Raw genomic sequence first — 7,894 nt, 5'->3', positions numbered from 1 at the left:
GGGTGGTAGGACTAATCACCAGTAAAGGGAATAGGAGGGAGATGTGAAAGGGGGGATACAAGGAAACAGACTCCCAGCAGTGGTGGTAGACTAAATACAGTAAAAGGAATCAGGAGGGAGAAGTGAAAGGGAACATAAGGAAGTTGATACTTTACAGAAAGCGGGATAGATACAGGGAACAGACTTCCCAGCAGGGGCGTTGGTAGGACTAAATAAAGTAAAGGAATAGGAGGGAGAGTGAAAGGGGGATAGCATACAGGAACAGCAACTCCCAGCAGGGGTTCACGGTGGGGACTAAGTACAGTAAAGGTAATAGGGAGGGAGAGTGAAAGGGGGATTTAGCATACAGGGGAACACGACTCCCAGCAGGGGGGTAGGTAGGACTAATACCAGTAACGGACAATAGGTGAGGAGAGTGAAAACAGGCGCGGGATAGATACAGGAACAGACTCCCAGCAGTGCATGGTTAGGACTATAAAGTAAAGAATAGGAGGAGAGTGAGGAAGGAGGCGATTAGATACCAGGAACAGACTTCCCAAGCAGGGTGGTAGGACTAAACATGTAAACGGAATAGGCAGGGAGACCAGTGAAAGGGGGATAGATACAGGAAACAGGACTCCCAGCAGATAGATGGGATAATACAGTAAAAGGGAATAGGAAGGCGAGACGGAAAGGGAATTAGATTACAGGGAACAGACTCCCAGCAGGGGTGTTAGACTAATACAGTAAAGGAATATAATGGGGCACATGTTACATTACTAATCACACAATCCCATGGGCCAGACACAGAGTAAACTCATCACATTAGAGAAACAGACATAAAAGACTTTATTCTGGATTATTCCTGTAGCAGTTGCTGCCCACATGGGGGTATTACCAGTACATTATACCCACGCAGCACTCGGGGTATATTGGGGTACATATATTGCTGTGCCAGCGCAGTAGTGCCGCTTCCTTACCTTATAAATAACAATATGCTCACACCACAGATATCTGCAGCTCCCACCACCCCATGATTTGTAGTTCAACAATTTATATAGTTCTTTCCCCAAATTGGGGTATTAGGGTCTCTCTTCTACTGCCCCACCCCTCACTGCAGAGTGTGAATGTGCTGTTGGTGGCCCTGCAGCAGAACGGCCTGCTTGCCATTCAGTTGCTAAAACGTCCCCTCTGTTAGCCAGCATCTCCTTGCGGGTTCCCGCACTCCACACCCGACCCTGATCAAGATACCGCCACACAGTCGGCATTTTGGAAGGTGGACAGCGATGGGGCCAATAAATCAGAACAGTCCGTTCCTCCATCTTTGAGTCGCTCCAGAGCCTCCTGCACCAAAAACTATTTCAGCTCCAGGGCGCTCGTTGCTTCATCTAGAAGGAGGAATCTTGGGGTTCTTTCAGAAGGGCACGGGCAATGGCGATCCTTTTGTTTCTGCCCACCAGAAAGCAAGACCCCCTTTTCCCCGACTACTGTATGAAACCCTTTGGGGAAGCTCTCCACAAAGCCCAGAGCATTGGCAATTTTGGCGACTCTACGGAATCCTCTTCTGTGACTGCTGAGGCCTCCCTGCTTCCGTAGGCAATGTTCTCAAAGATGGAGCAGGAGAAGAGCACGGGCTCCTGGTTCACTGTGCCGATGTTTGACCTCAGCCAGAGAGGGTTCAACTGGCGCACGTCGTACCCATCGAAATGAACCGACCCCACGTGGGGATCATAAAGTCTCAGCAGGAGAGAGACAAGAGTTGATTTTCCCGACCCACTTGGGCCCACTACGGCCATGACTGACCCTGCAGGAATAAAAAGGTTGAGTCCTTTGAATATGTTGGTATCTGGCCGGCTGGGGTAAGAGAAGCAAATGTCCCGAAATTCCAGGGCCCCTTTAAAGGCTGATGGTTTTAACTCCAAGCCCTCGTTGAAAGGCATGATGGGCTTCCGGTCAAGCAGTTCCCAAAGGCGACCCCCTGCCCCAAATCCTTTCATTAGCTCTGAATAGAAGGAGCTCAAACCACCAATGCTTATCCCCACCCAAAAAGCGTACATGAGGAATGAGGAGAGCTCTCCAACAGTCATCTGAGCAGCTTGGGTCAGCAGCCCTCCCTTGTAGAGCACCGCCAGCACAATGATGTTCCCAGTCAAACCAGTAAGTCCAAAGAAGCCCGAGCGGAGCAGAGCCTCTTTATACGCCAAGTGGAGCACATGGTCTACTTTATGGTCGTATTTCTTCATCTCCAGGAACCTTTCCAAACGCACGGGACAGTCCTTTATTGCTGCCAATTGCGCTCCTCTGCCAGTTGGGTGGTCTCAGGCCAGGGAGTCCTGCGTCAGTCTGGAGAGTTTCCTCAGGTATCTTCCATAGATCACCGCCATGATGCCGGAGGGGGGACAATGCTCAAGACGAAGGTAGCCAGCTCAGGAGACACATAAAACATCATTCCCACACCGACTGAGGCCTGGGCCACTGCTCTTAGGCCATCAGACAGGTTCTCGGTGAGGGATCGGCCAAGCAAAGCCGTGTCGGAGGACAGTCTGTTGATCAGTTCCCCGGTGCGGGTTTTATCAAAGAACCCAACCTCTTGTCTCATAACAGAGGCAAAGAGGGCTGAGCGTAGCCTGCTCACAATCTGCTGGCCCGAGGTCTGCATGAGGTAGACACGAGCTGTGTTGGCTGAAGCTCCACACAAGAAGACTCCACTCAGAAAGGCACAGAGGGAGGTCAGGCTGGAGGAGAAGTCTCCAGAGGGATTGGAGTATATCACGTCAATAACTTTCCCAAGAAAAAATGGAGCTGACATGGTGACTACGCTGGATACGGTCAGAAATCCCACGGCAGCAGAAAGTCTCCATCTCTCAGGATGGGCGAGGGAAAGCAGCCTCCTTAAATCCTTTGAGCTCACGTCCTTCCTACTTGTGGTGGGAGGATTGTCCTCCTGTAAAGGTTTTGCCTTGTCTCCTGCAGCCTGTGAGGAGGTGGCACTGCTGTACCAACGGCACCTGCTAGTCCATAATGTCCTGTGACTATGGGCACGAGTTAGGCTCAGCCTTAGCGTCTGTTTCCGAGGGCATCTCAGTGAAGAGTAAGTTGGCGTAGCCTGCTGACAGAATGAAGTTCCACATAGAGTCCCTAGCCGGCCAACAGATCCTGGCTGGAGTCTCGTTCTGTATAGAGGTCCAACATAAGCCCTGGAGACCACATGCACCAGCAGCTTTTGGCGCAGCCATTCTCTCCCCACAGATGCTCCAAGCAAGGTGCCGATCAGCATGTCCTGAAAATGCCAAATACAAAGGCGTGAGGAAAAGAGAGAGGAGCTGGGCAAGGGGCATAAAGGTCCCAAAGCAAAGTGAAGGAAACGGAGAGGCTGGAGCAACACAGAACATAGGGCTAAATGAGCACTCAGCCCCCTCCCATGCCTTATACTGAGTTACTCAATCAGTACGGGGGGGGGGGTATACTGCCTAACTGTCAGCTCATTCATGTGGCCTGTAGGGCCTTCCCCCCACCCCATGTCAACTACTGATAAGAGCCCGGCCCTCCTCTTCTCTGGGTGTGAAGAGCTAATCATGTGCTGTGTCATTCTGACAGTTCTGCGGAGCTCGCGGGGGGGGGGGGGCAACTGGAACTGGTTGGGTGGGTCACAGAATTAAAGTTTGCTCCGAAATCAGGACAGAACGGGCAACACAGGGGGGGGGGGGCAGACACTGCTCTTCCCTATAAAGAAGGGTCGGGATGTTGCTTCTACTGTGTATCCACTAATGGGCACATATTCTGTAACATATACAATGAGTATATTAGGGTACAGTGGGGGGCAGTGACAGTATCATGACATCCCTTCCCTATACACCCCACTCCTCTAGTCTGACATTCCTTCCCTATACACTATATACCCCTGCCCTCCTCTAGTCTGACATTCTTATACACTATATACCCCTGCCCTCCTTCTAGTCTGACCATTCCTATACACTATATACCCTGCCCTCCTCTAGTCCATTCCTTAACACATCATATACCCCTGCCCTCCTCTAGTCTGACATTCCTATACACTATATAGCCCCTGCCCTTCCTCTAGTCTGACATTCCTATACACTATATACCCTATCCTATACACTCCTGCCCTCCTCTAGTCTGACATTCCCTATACACTATATACCCCTGCCCTCCTCTAGTCTGACATTCCTATACACTACTATACCCCTGCCCTCCTGCTAGTCTGACATTCCTATACACTATATACCCCTGCCCTCCTCTAGTCTGACATTCCTATACACATTATACCCCTGCCCTCCTCTAGTCTGCATTCCTATACACTATATAACCCCTGCCCTCCTCTAGTTCTGACATTCCTATACACTATATACCCCTCCTGCCCTCCTCTAGTCTGAGCCCTCCTCTATCTAGTCTGACATTCCTATACACTATATACCCCTGCCCTCCTCTAGTTCATGACATTCCTTCCCTATACACTATATACCCCTGCCCTCCTCTAGTCTGACATTCCTTATACACTATATACCCTGCCCTCCTCTAGTCTGACATTCCTATACACTATATACCCCTGCCCTCTCTAGTCTAACATTCCGATTACCACTATATAACCCCTGCCTCCTCCTCTATACACTATATACCCCTGCCCCTCTCCTCAGACATTCCTATCACACTATATACCCCTGCCCTCCTCTAGTCTGACATTCCTATACACTATATACCCCTGCCCTCCTCTAGTCTGACATTCCTATACACTATATACCCCTGCCCTCCTCTAGCTCTACATTACCTATACACTATATACCCCTGCCCTCCTCTAGTCTGACATTCCTATACACTATATACCCCTTGCCCTCTCTAGTCTGACATTCCTATACACTATTATACCCCTGCCTCCTCTAGTCTGACATTCCTTCCCTATACACTATATACCCCTGCCCCTCCTCTAGTCTGACATTCCTTCCCTATACATACCCCCCTTTTTATACTTACCCCTGCCCCCTCCTCTAGTCTGAACATTCCATATACCACTACTATACCCCTGGCCCCTCCTCTAGGTCTGACATTCCTATACCACTATATTACCCTGCCCTCCTCTAGTCTGACATTCCTATACCACTATACTACCCCTGCCCATCCTCTAGTCTGAACATTTCCTTATACCACTAGTATACCCCTGCCCTCCGTCTAGTCTGGACATGCCTACGTATACTATATACCCCCTTGCCCTCCTCTAGTCTGACAATTCCTTATACACTAATTATACTCCTGCCCCCTACCTCTAGTCTGGACATTCCTATACACTATATACCCTGTGCCCCTCCTCCCTAGGTCTGACATTCCGTATACACTACTATACCCCTAGCCCTCCTCTAGTCTGACATTCCTATACACTATATACCCCTGCCCTCCTCTAGTCTGACATTACTATACACTATATACCCCTGCCCTCCTCTAGTCTGTGGGAGGGTGGGGGTTAAAGGAACAGTTCAGTATAAAATAAAAACTGGGTAAATAGACAGACTGTACAAAATAAAAACTGTTTTTAATATAGTCAGTTAAAAATGTATATGATTATGTATATATAACATAATAGCCAGAATATTACTTCTCTTGCTTTCCACTGATTGGTTACCAGGCAGTAACCAATCAGAGACTTGAGGGGAGGCACATGGGACATATCTGTTGCTTTTGAATCTGAGCTGAATGCTGAGGATCAATTACAAACTCACTGAACAGTTATGTCCCATGTGGCCCCCCTTATAGTCACTGACTAACTCAGAGTTAGAGAGCTGAAAAGCAGGAAGTAGTGTTCTGGCTATTATGTTACACATCCACTCACTCCAGCCTTTATACATTACATTTTTGCCTAACTAACTATATATTATTTTGTACAGCCTGTCTATTTACCCAGTGTTTATTTTTATACTGAACTGTTCCTTTAAGCCGGGAGTATGGGGACAGAGGGAAGGGGGAGGAGCCAGTAGGTGGGTTCCTCATAGAGAAATGTGCAGCAACCAGTCCCTTCCTCTGTGACCCCCAACTGTCACTGTAACTGCCCCAGCAGCAGAGGTAACCCAGTCAGCCCCTCCCCCTCTCTGCTAGCCCCTCCCCTCTCTGCTAGCCCCTCCCTGTCAGTCCCAGCAGCAGCAGCAGCAGCAGCACGGGCGGTCAGTGAGTCAGTGGATTATCTCACTCAGATATAGGGACTGTGTGTGAGTAGGGCTGGGGCTGAAGCTGTGAGAGGAATTGGGTGAAGTGAATATGTGAATAACACAACAAGGAAGCGGCACAGGGATGAGAGCTACGTACCTGTACTTGGGCTCCCACTTCCCAACTCCAAGCTCCGCTTTTACTTTCCACTTCTGACCTTCCCAAGATGGCCGCTACCTGTAAATCTTTACTGACCCCTCAGATGATGACTTCCTGTCTAGCGCCATATTTAGTACTGGCACAATATTCCCTTCCAAGACGCTGCTTCCTGTCGGTGGCCATCTTTACATTAACCTGTTGCAAGCGGCGCCGGATGTTGTGGCCAGAGCAGGGTTGCCAGGTTGGTGGTTTTCCAGCCGAATGTGGCTACTAATTCAGAGCATAGGCTGGTTTGAATGTACAAACTAGACAAGGTACAGATTTAGGCTACTTTATGGGCCTTTGGTTGGTTTGTAGTTTGGAAACCAGCTCAATTTTGTCTTTCCCTAATGTGTCAAGTCTGAGTGTCCCAGTGCATGTTGGGTAATGTGGTTTTTGTTTTTTATTAACTACTTACTGTCTCCTCCTCATTTAACCCTTCCTACACTTCTCCTGCTTCTCAAGTGCGTCCTCTTTATTTTATCCTTTTTTTTCTGCTCCCTCTCCTCAGTCCTGGGTTTCTGACATTACTTTTATTTAAACAAATAAACAATCTGTATAAAATAGTTGTCCAGTGCCCACAATTATTTATATATATATATATATACGTATATTACATGAGCAGGGGAATTACAGGCTCACAGGACTACTATTATAATTTATTATTATAATTATTATCTATATGTTTCTATGCAGGATTTCAATTGTTCTGAAGTTTGATTCCTGCCTATTGTCCAATGAAGAGGCTCAGCAGACAAGGCTCTATTTACATCACAGTAGGAGGGAGGGGTAATGACATCACTCCAACTTGCAGCGCAGCAGTAAAGTGCGACTGAGGTTTATCAGAGCACCGGTCACATGACTTGAGGACACCTGGGAAATGTCAAAATGTCTAGCCCCACAGCAAATTTCAAAATTAGACTTAAAAAAAAAAATCCATTTGTTCTTTTGAAAACCAGATTTCAGTGCAGGATTGACTGTGAACTGATGTGTTTTGTAAACGCCATGTTTTTCCACGACACTATCCCTTTAAGACTACACTACCCAGCATGCAATGGGACTGACATAGGAGTGGGGCGTTAGCAGATTTTGGCCTCTGTACCCCAATCTCACTCTTAAACATTCTCACATTTTCCACTGACTTTCCTTAATTTCAGACACTTTTATCTACTGACCACCAATATATCTAGAGGTTGAGCTGTTTTACCAAGATTTAATGAAATTGTATCTGTATTGGGGACCCCTATACCTCCTGGGCCCCCTCCCCCCGGTGACGGCCGAATCTCTCCCATTTTACTTCATGCAAATATTTGGGCAAAAGGTGTATTTTCACATATATTTATTTTTTAGACTTTTCTCTCTCCTCATATAGTGCTAGTTTTGGGCTACTTATGGGCTGGTTTTGTAGTCGACTTTGGCTGCTTTGCAAAATTACACCTGGGAACCCTGGCCCAGAGGAAGCAGTTCCACAGCCCCTTTAACCCTGTCAGTCCCACAGTTCCCTGCACTGGTGGATACATTTAGTGCTGCTAATCCCAGCCGCTGGAAATAAAAGAGTTAATAAGTG

The 7,894-nt window shown here is 47.9% G+C and overlaps 1 long non-coding RNA gene and 1 pseudogene across 1 annotated transcript; one reads left to right on the top strand and one right to left on the bottom strand.

The window, feature by feature from the left end:
- Positions 1-811: 811 nt before the first annotated feature.
- On the bottom strand, positions 812-6,426 carry abcb10.S (annotated as a pseudogene).
- Positions 6,393-7,894, top strand: LOC108703579. Its single transcript, XR_001933479.2, has 2 exons — positions 6,393-6,529; positions 7,024-7,894. It is a non-coding gene; the product is annotated as an uncharacterized LOC108703579 (long non-coding RNA).

This window comes from Xenopus laevis, chromosome 3S, assembly GCF_017654675.1.
Source record: "Xenopus laevis strain J_2021 chromosome 3S, Xenopus_laevis_v10.1, whole genome shotgun sequence".
Taxonomy (NCBI): Eukaryota; Metazoa; Chordata; class Amphibia; order Anura; family Pipidae; genus Xenopus; species Xenopus laevis.
The sequence above is the reverse complement of the archived record's forward strand: the minus strand, read 5'-3'. Positions and strand labels throughout refer to the sequence as shown.